Source organism: Lagenorhynchus albirostris, chromosome 19 (assembly GCF_949774975.1).
Source record: "Lagenorhynchus albirostris chromosome 19, mLagAlb1.1, whole genome shotgun sequence".
NCBI lineage: Eukaryota > Metazoa > Chordata > Mammalia > Artiodactyla > Delphinidae > Lagenorhynchus > Lagenorhynchus albirostris.
The window spans coordinates 49,476,809-49,493,301 of record NC_083113.1 but is presented as its reverse complement, the minus strand read 5'-3'; positions in this window follow the sequence as shown (position 1 = coordinate 49,493,301).

The following is a 16,493-nucleotide window of genomic DNA, read 5'->3' as shown; positions in this document are numbered from 1 at the left end:
TTCATGGGCCGTGCTTTATGCTGTGAGGTGACATTTTGTGCTGGTCTCAGCCTGTCAATAACCAGTGTTGGGTCTGGACCAGCCCTTGGGGTTCTTACGATGATCACAAGACACCCTCAGCCATAAGTATCAGAAGAACTGGGGGTGGGGGGAAGGTGCATTAGTTACAGGTCCTGGAGATGACATGGCACACCTAGGGCCACACGACAGAGTCATAGGGAGTGGGAAGGTGGAGAGACGAGGGCCTGGGGTTCTGCGTTTATTGGGGTTGGAGGTGGGGGCTTTGCATCACTAATTCCAGCAAAGGTTTGTTTGGGCCCATGGGGAGCAAGGTCTGAGAACCGGGGTCAACTCTGTACTCACATGCCTTGGGAAGGTCCTGCTGTCGCCCTCCAATGCTCATGCAGGCCCCTATGACTCAGCAGGTGAGGAATCCTCCCAGCCCTGCCCCTCCTGCAGTTCGCTTACTACTGTGGCCTTCCGGAGGCACTGTCTGCATGGTTACCTCATGAATCACCATCCCAGTAGTGCCTGGGAACTTAGATGGAGGAGTCTGGGTCTTGCCACAAGGGCTTCTTCCTGTGCGCCTCCTCAAGACCGATCCACCCTCCTCTCAGGAAGGAAATCTTTCACTTGTGATTATTCTTAACAGCAACAATATCGCAACAAGGTGCTTATTTCCTTTTTGAAAACACAATGCTCTGTGTATGAAAGAATCATCATTTTTCACCACAGACATTGTGGTGGTTAATTTTCTGCATCAACTTGACTGGGCTAAGGGATGCCCAGGGAGCTGGTACAACATTATTTCTGGAAGCCTCTGTGAGAATGTTTCTGGAAGGGATTAGCTCTTGAATCCATAGAGTAAGAAGACTGCCCTCACCAATGCGGATGGGCATCACCTAATCTACAGGGGGCCCCAGAGGAACAAAAAGGTGGAGAAAGGGTGGATTTGTTTTCTCTTCTTGAGCTGGGATATCCTTCTTCTCTGCCCTTAGGCATCAGTGCTCCTGGTTTTCAGTTCTTCAGACTCAGACCATTGGATCCCCTGGTCCTCAGAGCCTTTGGGTTTGGACTGGAACCACACCACCGACTTTCCTGGGCCTCCAGCTTGCAGACAGCAGATCATGGGGCTTCTCAGTCAATCACGTGAGCAAATACCTCACCATAAATATCTCTCTGTTTATTTATATCTGATTGGATCGATATCTCATTGGTTTGATTTCTCTGGAAAACCCTGAATAATACATATTTTGGTACCAGAAGTGTTGAAGAGGAATGGAAACTTAAGGATGAATTTTCTGAGTTGGTTCTGGGTTTTCTGGAATTGGCTCCCTAATCTGATTAGATTTAAAGATGCCAATGCCTTTAGTTCCAGCCGTAAAGAGAGCCCTGATAATCCATGATATGAACTCTGTATAGCAACATGCAAAGTATCTGCACTGGACCCTCCTAATCAAGCAGTTAAGTGACTCCGTATATGATGCTTTCAAACATTATTAGAAAACTAAGGAACATAATGACGTCGTTTGGTCGCTCCTAATGTCACTGGACAAAGTGGGTGAAAGAAAAGGATGAGCTCAGGGCTTCGAATTCCCAGCTCAAACACCACATAAATGACCTAAAAGCTTCTGTGTGTTCCCTGAAGGAGACCTTGTATGCGGGGCTGAAATTGCTGAAAGTCAAACACAGAGCCCCTGCAGTTGGCGGAATTACAATGCAAATTGAGCTCCCAGCCTCAGAGGGTGTGTACTGATAAAGTGAGGATATTCACTAGGAAAGAATGAGGTCCTGTAAGTTGGGAAGGGGACATGTAGGAAGACCCTAATGAAGCTGGGGACGTTGAACGTCTAAATTCTAATGAGTCTCCTGTGCCAGGGAGGAAGAGGTCTCCCTACCCACAGCGTAGTGATCTTTCCACCTCCATCTGAGGGACGGGAATTGGGAAAATTAAAATGGGACAAAGCTGACTGTACTTACTGAGGTTCAGCTGTTTTTCTTGAATAAATGTCCCCTGTATTTACTGCTTTGGTTAATTTCCAAGTTTTGAAAAACTTGATTTTGTTGATTCATGCCAGCGTCTTCATTCTTTTATGGAGAAGAAGATTTTTAAATGAATTTATCCCATTATTCCTGCTGATGTCACCTAGGCTCGTATAATGATATTATTTACTTTTTAAAAATTTATTTATTTTATTTATTTATTTTTGGCTGCGTTGGGTCTTTGTTGCTGCGTGCAGGCTTTCTCTAGTTGTGGTGCGCAGGCTTCTCATTGTGGTGGCTTCTCGTTGCGGAGCACGGGCTCTAGGCACGTGGGCTTCAGTAGTTCTGGCTCACAGGCTTCAGTAGTTGTGGCTCACGGGCTCTAGAGCACAGGCTCAGTAGTTGTGGTGCACGGGCTTAGTTGCTCCGTGGCACATGTGATGTTCCCGGACCAGGACTCGAACCCATGTCCCCTGCATTGGTAGGCGGATACTTAACCACTGTGCCACCAGGGAAGCCCTGATATTATTATAAGCACGAATGCAGCCCATTTTGTTCAGGATTCTAACAGTTATTTGCTGTTCATCCAGAGGTTACAACTGTCCATACTCTTCCACTTTTTTGAATGAAGTGGCAAATGGTTTTGTTTGTGGGAAAAAACCTTAAAAATAAATTCATAGTGTTTCCCTTTCAGCAGTAGCTTCCAATAATCACCAGCTGTTCGGTATTTGCCACATTTCATAAACAGTCTACAATAGAGTAGGGTTTATCTTCCATATTTTTTTAAATTGACGTATTATCTCCATTTGTCCAGATTTTCTCTTTTTTCAATAATTATTTATAAAATGTTTTTGATAAATAAATCTCATTGATCTTTTCTCACTTTAATTTTTTCCTCAAGCACTAGTGCAAAATGAATCAAATTCTGCAATTAGTGCCATAATTTTCATGACATTTCTGTTATCTCAAGAACACCTCTTGTCACCGTGACCTCTAATGGGAAAACTTCTTTCTCTGAGAGTTGAATCACTGCAAAGAATCCTTTAGTATCTCAAAATAATGCTGAATATTTCCTCTTTACTTCCAAACATTGGTCCAATCTGTGTATGTTTGTTTATTTATGTGCAAGCCAAGTAAACCTAGTCTTTCTAGTTTGTGGAATATTCATGACTTTTGAATGTTCTCATCATATGCATCTGGTCTTAGGACCCAGTTGACATAAATGATTTCTGTCCTTTTGAAAACAGTTTACAAACAAAATATTATTTGACAGTGTTAGTCATGAAATAGGCTGTTCAGCATCTCATAACTGTGACTTTTCAAAAACATCTTTCACAAAATACTTGAGAATATCTGTTTTATCCATTGTATATCCTCTTTGATATTTTATAAATGTTACTGAGAATAGTATTTCGTATTACTGGGAATATGATTTGGGGGGAAAAACTGTTCTTCATGTAGAGTGTTGTATCAATCTTATCTTTCTCTATGGTTTACCCTTACGGTCCTTTTTGCATTTTGGTATGATTGATAATGCTGGGAAAATACCAATAGTCACTGAATGTTAAGAATATTTCAGAATGCCTATAGCCTCCTCAAAGTCCCCTGACAGGAGGAGAAGAGAGAGAAATTGAACTGGAGAGAGAAACCAGTCTTAAGTTGTAATTAAAATGCCTTACTTTTACAAATTTTACAGAAGCGTATGATTATCTCAGATCATTTCCAGGGCCCTAAAAGCTGCTGGTGCAGCTGAGGCATCCAGAAGTTTAGGTATATGTGAATCTTGACCCCAGACTTTTCTTCTCACTCGGAGATAATAGAAATTCCTTTGATTCCCTTACATCATAAACAACATAAATTCCAATTAGGAATTAAGCGTCCACTGAAAACTAGTAAATAGAAAAATAGTAATCAACATGTCCGCCGGCATTGACTGCTTCCTTCAGGCGGGCTGGTAGAAATGGAAATCTGTGATAGGAGCAAGAAAGAGAAGCCCCTCCTCTCTGTCACTCACCTGCGCCTCCCCCCACACACCCACAAGCTGCTGCTTCTCATGCCGCAGTATCTGATGGGCGGGGATTGGGGGAGTGCTGATGGGCAAGTTCCTGCTTAACTGGCACTGTTGTAAGTTGGCTTCACTCTCTCTAGACCTGGGAGATATTAAAGCAGGTTCTCTCTCTTGTGTGGGTGTTTTCATAACTTCGTCAGGCTCCCCGCAACCTGTCAGTCTGCTGGTTGCATCTAACTGTCATCCGGGTGATGTTTTCTGTGGCATCCGTTGCCACTCCTCTCTGGACCCCTAGTTTTCAGGAAATTCAAGCCACGCAGACTCTCTGTTCGAGTTCCATCTTCTTCCCAGGTGGTTTACCGGTCCAGGTGTCCAAATAGATCCAGCCTGACTCTCCCTACTTTAAGGACAGCATCTAGTTCATGAAAAACAGTCACCTGTCCTGTGTTCCTACTCAACCAAAGTGCAGGGCAATTCTTACGTAGCCACCTTTTTTTGTTGTTCTGCCTTTACAATAGATCTCTGTTTTTCTTTCTTTCTATCTGATTTTTTGTTTGTTGGTTTGTTTGTGGGTTTTTTTTGTAGACCTCTAGGTTCCATGGCAGGAGTGAGATCCCATTCCACCATGATTCCCCCTTCCAGGAAGTATGAATCAAGTTTCCTTGAAGCCTTGCCTTATACCCGCAAGAGAAAGGAGGAAGAGGCTGTGCCTCCCCATCTCCCCCCCACACAAACTTCTATCAAGTCACACTCCCTTTCTCTTGTGTGTTGGCGGGAGGGACAAATGATGCAGATTTCTCTGAGGAGTTTATCTTCATAAAACTTCTTGCTACATAACTAAAATCCATTTTCTACCCTCACACTAAGAGTATCAGTTCTTAGCATTTGCTTTGATATCTGCATCTTGATCTGACTCATAACACACTTTATTATACAGTGTCTTTTATATCTGGGGGTTTCAATCAAAACTTTCAGTATAACAACATTTCCTCTTGGGGGACCTTAAAATAACAGATTCAGAAAATCTCCTTAATTATATTCTTTGGGTTGGAAAAGATCTCAGAAAGTATAGGCTCTAGCAGATCAAAACTGGGCTTGCGACAAATATAGAAGTTGAGGCCAAAGTTATTAGGTTAAGTTCATTCAGTCAGTCAATCAATTAATCAAAGAATCTATCTTCCTAGACTAGCTCCTTATATACGTAAGTAGAAAATGAAAACTTGTTCTTTTGCACAGCTTTTTCACAGTTGAAGTCAGTATGATTTCAGGAGCTAAATCAGGTATGAATTTTTACTTATGTCCGAATAGGATTTTCTCCTTGCTGTCTCTCCCACTCTCATCTAATTTCTCCACACACACCCAACAGAGGCTGTCCTTTCTCCTGGTGCTCTGGTCCAGCTGTGGAGACTGCTAATTATTTGGGTAAGATTCAGAGCAAGACTGAAACTAAATGATCTGCAATCTCTGTTTACCCTTGACAGTCAGCCTTCTCCATGCTACCTTCCTGCTTAGTAGCAAAGGCAGACTTAATTAGTAAAAGTCACGAATAACACTGAACAAAATAGTCATTTTCAGCCTTTTGTGAATCTTTAAAAGATTAAGTTAAAAAAAAAAGCCAGTTTTGTCTGTGATAACTTAAGCCTGGGAAGACTTTGCTGTTTATTTCGCATTTTCCTATTTTTTCCTCAGTCTAAGCTAATTTATCTTAAAGTACTGTCACAAATGGTCCTCACTTCTGCATAAGGTAAATACAGTACTTCAAATGTGTAAGCTCTGTTTGATATAATAAAATACTTCTGTAACCTAAAAAAACCTAGACAAAGAAAAAGGTATCTCCTAAATAAGATTCTTCCAGAAACCTCTCTAATTTTCTATCCCTCTAACTCTTCTCATCCTCAAAACAACCATCCTTACCAGTTTGTTTCTTTTGTAAATAAATTATTTCACAATTTTACATTTGGGTTGTATGTAAATTGATTATTTCCTCCAGCATTAGTCCTCTTACTCCTTAATAATAGATCCCAATATTTAGCTGTTCCCCTTAACCCTAATGCTTTTCCCTGCTGTCTTGTCAGCTAGGTACAAATTCCAGTAAGATTTTTTTTTGAGACGTAAGGAGAAATTCTATGTGGTAATTACACACAAAAAAATTTTTAATGGGAAAGTCTACATTCTAAGAGGTAGCAAATACCTAAATAAAAGATTCAAGATGATCTTGGATGCTGTGGTATTCATTGCAGCACTATTTATAATAACAAAATGGTGATAGCAACTTAAAGATCTAGCAGAAGGAGATTAACTAAATTATTATATGACCATAGTACAAAATCCTCTGCTACCATTCAAATTAAGTTTTTCAAAGATACTTAATAATATAGGAATATATCTCATTATTTACATGTGAAAGAATTAAGTAAATGTTTTTCCATATAATGGAAAATTATATAGAGTTAAAATATTGTTTCTTAAGATTAGTTATTAACATGGAGGAATGTTTATGATACTGTGTTAAAAAAAAAAAGCATAATGTTCACTCGTACAACATGCCTATACACACATCAGACTAATCCTGGAAAGAAATATATGGCAGGGCTTCCCTGGTGGTGCAGTGGTTAAGAATCCGCCTGCCAAAGCAGGGGACATGGGTTTGAGCCCTAGTCCGGGAAGATCCCACATGCCGCGGAGCAACTAAGCCCGTGCACCACAACTACTGAGCCTGTGCTCTAGAGCCCAAGAGCCACAACTACGAGCCCTCATGCCACAACTACTGAAGCCTGCACACCTAGAGCCTGTGCTCCGCAATAAGAGAAGCCACCGCAATGAGAAGCCCACGCACCCCAACGAAGAGTAGCCCTCACTCGCTGCAACTAGAGAAAGCCCGCGTGCAGCAATAAAGACCCAACGCAGCCAAAAATAAATCAATCAAATAAATTTATTTCAAAAAATAATTTAAAAAAAGATATGACAATGTTAAACACTGCTTTAACATGAGTGGTGAGGCTATGCATATATGTTTTTCTTTTTTTCCCTCCTTTTTATATAGTTGAAAGTTTCTATAATGGAAAAGCATAATCTTTATGGTAGAAATACACATATTTCTAAGAATAAATACAAGTGCTGTAGAGACTTCAAGTAAAATGAGAGTTGGGGACGTTTCCTTGGCTTTGGCATTTAGAAGGTAATTGAAGAAGAACTTAGCCAGAACATTTTCAGTGAAGTTGATGGGGGTGGAAGTCAGTTTCCTGTAGATTAAAATTAAAAATGGGAAGCTAGGGCTTCCCTGGTGGTGCAGTGGTTGAGAGTCCGCCTGCCGATGCAGGGGACACGGGTTCGTGCCCCGGTCCGGGAAGATCCCACATGCCGCGGAGCGGCTGGGCCCGTGAGCCATGGCCGCTGAGCCTGCGCGTCCGGAGCCTGTGCTCTGCAACGGGAGAGGCCACAACAGTAAGAGGCCCGCGTACCGCAAAAAAAAAAAAAAAAAAAAAAGGGGAAGCTAAGTGTGTTAGTGAAGTTAAACCGTATTTCAAAACAGCTTGGCTACGAAAGGAAGGCGCAAGATGCAACAGTAGCTAAAGAGGGATATTAGGTTAGAAAAAGGCTATATCTGTATACTTAATGGGAGATATGAGAGGATACTTAGGCGCTGTATGAAGTCGGTAGAAAAGCAAACGTTTTGAGTATAGGTTAAAAGCCTCAATTTTCTCCCTGAAAAAGGAGGGGAGATGATCAGCAGAGAGAAGTGGCAGGTGGCAGGGTCGGTTTTGTGAGGGGAATGATGAAGAATCATAATCATTGCTGTGATGAGCTGCACCAGGTAGCTGACCAATGAGCGTAACAATATTACTGAGCAGAGTTGGAGTCCAGCTGCTGCTGGGTTCCCAGAAAGCCTGATGACACCGATCTGCTCAATTGTGTGATTTAATCACAGTCCGCAGGGGTCTGGGTATGGAGCAGAAACGGTGGATAGCTGCGCCGATTCAGAGTTGAAAAATTAGAAGTTTTGGTAGGAAAATGGGACAAAAATTATAACTCCTATGCACCTTCAGTGACATGGGAGCCGAGGGACCTGGGGTGGGAATAATTACTTTATAAAGGAGTCGAGGTATAGCACCCAGATCAGGTCATTGACAGCATCCTCAAGCGCAGGCTGATGAACTCTGGTCACTGGGCAATCTTCGGGTCTCTCGGTTGCTAACTGGTCTAGTTCGTTATCATCGCTTAGTTGGCAGGGTTTTATGGTAAACAGGATCTGCCCAGGGAGTATTTCCCAGGCTTGCTTTCATGTATTTATTTTTCCTTAGTTTCTTAGAGGGTGGTTTCTTTCAGGGGGAGGGGTTGGTTTTGGTTTTGGGTTTTGTTGTTTGTTTTTGAGTAAGAGAAGAAAGAGTGTATAGCATCACATACGAATTAGTGCTGATTGACTACTGAGAAGAGAGTTGCTCAGATGGAGCTGGTGAGTTCTCCCTGTGGTCTGTGCAGGTAATGGGGGCTTCCAGAAGGATCCTGGTATAACTAATAATAGATCCTGTGGGTTTTAAAAGTTAGCCATGTCCTGTAAATAAAATTAATAAATGTTTCATAAGCAAGTGGGGAAAAAAGGAAAATACTATGTATACTTTAATATTTTCAAATAAATCTTGGTACTCAATTTCCACAAATAGCTAGAATGTGTCTTGGAAAATGTTTCCGAAAGCAAGCGTGTTTTAAGAGAGCTTAATAATGATGATGATCTTTATTGAGCCTACACACTGCTTGGCACTGTTCTAGGTGTTTTCCATGTATTGTGTCATTTAATCTTTTCCTTAATCCTATCAAATAAGTATTATTATTGTCGTTATTTAAAGGAAAATAAACTAAAATAGAGGTAAATTCTCGTGGTCGACGTTATACATCCTCTACCACCTAACCATCCCTACCATGTGCAGGATTTCATGTGTCCTTCTTTGTTACACTTACAATATGGTAATGTTGTTAAATTTTATGGTTTCCAAAAATGATCCGATTTTTTATCCACTTATCCAGTGGGATCCATTGTTTTTGCTTTCTGACATCATGTTTTTACACTGAACTTCTTTTATATCTAGAGGCACACTGTTTCAAAAACTGAATCGATACAGGCAGCAAAATCTAATGATTGTGTGTCAATGTCATTAATTGAATGGTAAAGTTAACCTGATATATCTCTTAATAAAGAAAGAGTCTCTACCAAAACGCATTAATGCTAAATATTTAAAATATGATCATGAATACTTTCCAACATTGACCATAAAATGGGATTGTATTTTGTTTGCTTCTGATTTTTCCTATTTTGATCCATCTTATCTTTGAAGTTTCATTGAATTTTAAGGTACATCGTGCACACATTATTTTCTAAGCGCCATTGAGCATAGCTGTTGGATTTTTTAAAAATACATTTCTAGGGGCTTCCCTGGTGGCGCAGTGGTTGAGAGTCCGCCTGCCAATGCAGGGAACACGGGTTCGTGTCCTGGTCTGGGAAGATCCCACATGCCGCGGAGCAGCTGGGCCCGTGAGCCATGGCCGTTGAGCCTGCGCGTCCGGAGCCTGTGCTCCGCAACGGGAGAGGCCACAACAGTGAGAGGCCCGCATACCGCAAAAAAAAAAAAAAAAAAAAAAAAAAAACATTTCTAAGGAGAAACTTGAAGTGTATGTTTTAGTTTACTTTTATTATCCCTATATCTAAATTACTTTCCTGACAAGCGCATGGAAAATATATAACAATTTAGGCTTTAAGGAAGTTTCGTGAGTACAAAGTAAATACGACCTAACACAGACGAATGTAGTTTTTATCACCATTCTCCATGAGGGGTAATAAAGTTTATCTAAACTGGTGTCAACCTTAAAAATAACAGTTATTTTACCAGTAAAAATGTTTTTTGGGGGGAATAGCAGAGAACTGCAATTGGGGACAAGCATGCTATAGTGAAAACTATAGGCAAGTCCAACAAACAAAGGAGAAGACTGTATTTTATAGAGAAAAAAGAGGAAGTTAAGAAGGGGTTTTTTTTTGCGGTACGCGGGCCTCTCACCGTTGCGGCCTCTCCCGTTGTGGAGCACAGGCTCCGGATGTGCAGGCCCAGCGGCCATGGCTCAGGGGCCCAGCCGCTCCGCGGCATGTGGGATCTTCGCAGACCGGGGAACGAACCTGTGTCCCCTGCATCGGCAGGCGGACTCTCAACCACTGCGCCACCAGGGAAGCCCAGAAGGGTTGTTTTGAATGAAAGTCCACTGGGGAAAAGAGAGTCAGGGTGATGATGGTTTCTTATTGGCTGAGTTGCTGGGGTAGTGGATTTCTTATAGGAGACAAAATGTACATCTTTTCTTGTTGGGGCCTGTAATTGACGACTCTTCCTAGAATTGATGTCACGTGGCACCACGTGGGAGCTCCCCTTTCTGGCCTCCCAACCCCATTTTAGTGCGGTTTCCCTTTATTAAGTTTCACATTGGAGAAGAGTAATTGATCCAGTCTCCAAAGTTAGAACTGGCCCATTATTGGGAAACACTGAGTTAATTTTCCGTCAAATTTTACGAATTCGACCTGCACCTTGTCCTGACCTAATTCAGCATGTATTCCCTGTAAGCAGGTCCCTACTAGAAGACTGTTAGCAGGATTTCCCTAGACAACTGTTCTCTGCATTTATCACGAGAGGGAAAGAAATGTTTAAAAAGAAAACTTTTCTCCAGAGAGCATTTCAGTAGGACCATGACTTCCTAATACGATCTCATCTGCTCTGAAAGTTCCCTTTGACAAGAAATAAAGCCATCTCTGAACTCCCTGTGACCACTCATGTTCGCCCTTCCAAAGACTTACTCTTAGAGTGTTAGTTTACCTTGAAACGGATGAGCTCAACTGATCCTTCCCTGGACGGTAATGCCAAAATCTCCTCTGCTGCGGTCACACTTCCTGCGCCCATAGTTCCTTATGAAGGTTCTCTCATCTCCCACTCAATACTGTTAATTCTCCCTTCTGACTATATCACTAACTCGGTATTCAGATAACCTGAGTTTAGATTCTAGACCTGTCACTATCACCTGCATGATTTGGGGCAAATAACTTATGTGACCTTCAATATTCAAGTCAAAATATAGTGCTTAAGGGCTTCCCTGGTGGCGCAGTGGTTGAGAGTCCGCCTGCCGATGCAGGGGACACGGGTTCGTGCCCCGGTCCGGGAAGATCCCACATGCCGCGGAGCGGCTGGGCCCGTGAGCCATGGCCGCTGAGCCTGCGCGTCCGGAGCCTGTGCTCTGCAACGGGAGAGGCCACAACAGTAAGAGGCCCGCGTACCGCAAAAAAAAAAAAAAAAAAAATATATATATATATATATATAGTGCTTAATTAAAACGGATGATTTGAGGATTAAAATAGATGTTGCGAGGGAAGATTCCTTGTTGATACTTGCTATTATCATTACATATAATTAGGGAGGCTATAAAATAAATGCAAACTGGAAAGGACAGAAATGTGAAGTTGTGGTATATAGGAGAAATATTACATTGAAATTTTTAAAAATTCACAGTCACAACAAAACCACTGAGACACAGAAAAGATACATACATTAATACATTATATAATTAATAGGTTGATGTTCTAGTCCATTAAAATTAATCTTTACATCTGAGGAAAAAGAACAGCTGCAGCAGAGCCTGCAATAAACAAATGGCAAGAGTAATGGAATCAATTTATCTACCTTCCCCTTATTCCTCATGCCCCTTCCTTGAGATGAATTGATTCTGAGGGAATCATCTACATTGGAAACTCTTCCTTAGTAATTGCAGATAAACGAGGCATTACAGTAAATATTCGTATGATTTCAGTCATGAATATAGGAACAACATTGCATCAGAGGTTTTGGGGAAGAGAATAAGGCATAGCAGGTTTTTTTTTTTTTTTCCAAATAAGTTTTAGGAGGAGAATAAATAATTTGCACAAATACTATGTCCCAAGGCTGAAATTGAGCTTATTTTAGCAACTCTATTACTATTGAGTGGAGTTCAGAAATCCAAGCCAAACCTTATTTACAGAAGGCAATCCTGAGCCATTACTTTATGACAGCATTGCTACCAGAACTTCCCTAAAAAGACTCGAGACCATGTATTCATTTGAGAAAAATGCCTGGAATATTGTTTAGCTTTGTTCCTCCCACCCCATTCCAAATATGCTGAGTTTATTCTTGGAGGCAAAAAAAAAAAAAAAAAAAATCAAAACTTTCATTTATTTTCTACCAATAGATTCAGCAGTGCTATCCCATGTCCTTCTAGATTCTACTAATGGCTACTTTTAAATGCCTTTTAAATTCCCACAAAAGCAGGAACTAACCAAAATGAACCACAGAATAAAGAGATAACACCTAGGACTGTAGTCAGATCTCCATTAGGCAACTTGTCTACTTTGTGTTACCCCATCTTTTTTATTAATTTTTTTTAGTTGAAGTATGTATAGTTAATTTACAATGTTGTATTAGTTTCAAGTGTACAGCAGTGTTCAGTTATACATACATATATATATATATATACTTTGTCAGATTCTTTTCCATTATAGGTTATTACAAAATATTGAGTATAGTTCCCTGTGCTATACAGTAGGTCCTTGTTGTTTACCTATTTTGTATATAGTAGTGTGTATCTGCTAATCCCAAACTTCTAATTTATCCCTCTCCCCCTTCCCCCTTTGGTAACCAGAAGCTTGTTTTCTATGTCTGTGAGGCTGTTTTGTATGTAAGTTCATTTGTACCATTTTTGTAGATTCCACAAATAAGTGATATCATATGATATTTGTCTCTCTGTCAGACTTACTTCATTTAGTGTGATAATCTCTAGGTCCATCCATGTTGCTGCAAATGGCATTATTTCATTCTTTTTTAATGGTTGAGTACTATTCCATTGTATGTATGTGTATATATATATATATATATATATATATACACACCACATCTTCTTTATTCATTCATCTACCAGTGGACATTTAGGTTGCTTCCATGTCTTGGCTGCTGTAAACAGTGCTGCTGTGAGCACTGGGGTGCACGCATCTTTTTGAATTAGACTTCTGTCTGGATGTACGCCCAGGAGTGGGATTGCAGGATCATATGGTAACTCTAGTTTTAGTTTTTTAAGGAACCTCCATACTCTTCTCCATCATGTTTTTGATAACTTCTCTAGAAATAGGCCAGTTTTTAATGTTGAAAATTTCAATACAAAGTTTTATCTTTGGGAATTCTGTTCTCAATAGAACTGATTACTTCTACTAAATGGAACTATTCCTATAGTGTTAGAAAGAAATGTAGTGCTTTACTTTTCTAACATTCTAAAGAAAAAGACTTGATCACAAAGGCTATTGTCATGCCATACATGCCATATGAACAGTAAATACTTTAACTTTTCTCTCATGAGCAATGAATATCTAGTCCCAGGTAAATGGCAGTGTACCCAAAACCAATTCAGAATGACATCTGTTTTTCCCCTAAATTTAACTGATCTTTAGAACTGCAAGTAGAATAATGATTGCACTTTTATCTACAATTATTTTATGTAGGGATTAGACTTGTCTCTAATATGTTATATAATTACATATAATACAGCTGATATATGACTGATTTAAATAAATATCAAATACTTGTCTATTAAAAGTATTTTAACTCAGGTGTATCAAAATACTCAGTCTATTAATCCTACAATTATGGTATTTATACTCATTAATATCAATTTGGTTCAGAAATATTTACCAAAAAATTACAGTATAATTATACCTAAGAATTAGTTTTTCAGTTACCTTCCTTAGTAACTGTGTCTTAACATTGCAGTGTTTATGGTTTTCAAACACATCAGGGAAAATCTGCTGGTCATGGCAGAAAAAGTGTATAAAAAACTAACCATTTCTTTTCTAAGCACACTCATTTTATTCCTCACCAATTTAGGAAGATTCCTAGGATTATCATTTTGTACCTTTCTGTAACATCTAATCCCTGCCTGAAAGAACCACACTTGTTATTTTACAAACTAACAGCTATTCTGGAAATGTTAAATAAACAAATTTCAATATTAATTTAAAGTTTGATCCAAAGCTCTAAAAATTGTCCTGTGGCCATGTCCATGTCTTTGTGAGAACTTCATAATACTATGAATGTTGCTATTTGGTGAGCCTTTCCATCTTTTACTGGAGTATAAGTCCGTGCAGAGTATGAAAAGGACTGATCATCGTGTAAGTGATCTTAAGCTATAAGATGCCCTTAATATGGTAGTTGGTATTTAATAATTACTCTATCAAAGTTCAGTTGAGAAAGATTTTTCTAACACTCCAAGTGATTTGGCTTTACTGAGTTTTATCATGATGAAATCTAGCATGTTGTTACTAGTAGAATTTCCTACAAATATTAAGTAAGATAAAGTCACTCAGATTCATTTAGATTCATTTATTCAAGTATCTATTGAGTACATATCATATACGTGTCACTGTTTAGGTGTTTAGGATATATTAGTGATTCCTTACACCATGATAATATGTATTAAAGAGCAAGACAGATGATAAAATAGCCAATCAATTTATGGGATATTAGACATTGATAAATTTGTGAATAATGAGAATAGTAAATCAGAATTAGTGTTTAGGAAATATAGAGTAGGGGATGAACTTGTATTAAAATTCTAAATATTTTGGACATAGTAGGACTTATTGCGAAGGTGATGCATTCTGGGAAAGAGCAGTCCACACACTAGCAGGTAAAAGCACTCTATTTTTAGAATTACTAAACTTGTTTCTCTAAATACATGTGATCTTTAGACATCTCAGTTTTCCTTCTTAATGGCTTAAACCTTTTAGAGCAGTTTCTAGGAAAAGCCATTGCATATCTTTACATATCTATGAAAAGTCATTTTTATGTGAAGTCTTTGTATATCATACATCTAGTATTTTCCAACCTGCTAGTAGCTATCTCTCAGTTGAAACTGCTGGATCATTTCCAACCTTGATCTACTAGGCAACTGATGTATATTTTTATATTCATTATGTAGTGTAGATATTATGGACACTTTGATACCAGGTGGTATCAAATGATTGTTTCAGCTGTAATACAGACCCACTCAAATTAGAGAATCTGTTACCACATCTTTTCATTATAATATTGCCATTAGTGTTTATTTTCCTGCATTTATATAATTTTATTTTTCTTATTGTTTTGTAAGCTCTTTGCAAATCAAGGCAATAAATCTTTTGTGTTGTGTGTTGCAAAATTTCCCCTGGTTTATCATTTATTATTTAGTTTGTCATTTAATATATCTGTATATAGAAAACAAAGTACACATGAATTTGGGTTTTTAAAATATTTTGTATAAGTTTATTGATTTTCTTCTGAGTATGGCTTTTAATACATTCTCTAAGATTGTGTCCTTTTGAACAAGTCTAAATTTATAAACTAAATATGTAATGTAAAGTTTTTTGTTGTTGTTTTACAGATTGAAACGTCCCACTCTGAAATGATTCTAGATACTAAGAGGAGACAAAACAAAGCCCCAGCTCCACGAAGGTATTAATTTTTTAAATTTACAAATTCTCATTCCTTGTTTTACATTAGTCTATGGCAATTAAAGTCTATTGGAATTAAATACAAATCTTAACAACATAGATAAGTATCCTGAGAAAGGGCAAATAGTCATAGGGAAGTGCAATAAGAATAAGGGTCAAAATACGTTTTTCAGTGGCAAAGTGGAAGGATCGTGATGCTGGACCTCAGAAGCTCATCTACTAGTTACATAGTAAGTCACAGTCTCTCTGGTCCTTAGCTTTCCCACTAGCAAAACAGGAAGGCAGGACTGTCTCACTGGTTCCAAGCGATGTTTGGAAGACGCTCTAGAGTTTAGAAAAACACTGAAAGGGTCTGTGAAGCCGAAATTAAGCTTTGTATTCAGCCTTACCTATCACTAGAACCTCAGATTAACTCTAAGAGCTGAAAAATAAAAACGAACTTCAGAGTGTTAGATTTCCTGTTTCCACCCAATAGAAGCCAACTGCAAGTAAATATACCGTGAAATGGGCTTATGCGTATGCATGTGTAAATTGTTTCCGTAAACATCTAACGACTATTAAAAATGTTCTAAATCACACACCTGTGTGATAGTCAGAAAAGTCCTTTGATCCTGATGTAATTATTTACATAAAGGAACAGATTGGCTTTGCTAGATTCACTGACTTATAAACTCTATCTCTACATTTCTGTCATTTCAAGGCTTTCTTGATTAAGTTGTAGAAAGGAATTAAGTTTATTCAAGTTGGATTAATGAAACGCTGATTTCAATAGTGTTATTCTGTAATATTTAGTATTTCTTTGCTTCTCCTTCACTTTTTAAAAATTCTTTTTCCTTACTCAAGTTTAATATATGATTCTTTTACAGAAAGTACGCATGTGGCGACTTTATATCTGTTGCAGTGTTTTGAAATTATGGTTTCATTATCCCTTGGCCTGTTTTTTTTACAGTGAAAAATACGTGTATCACC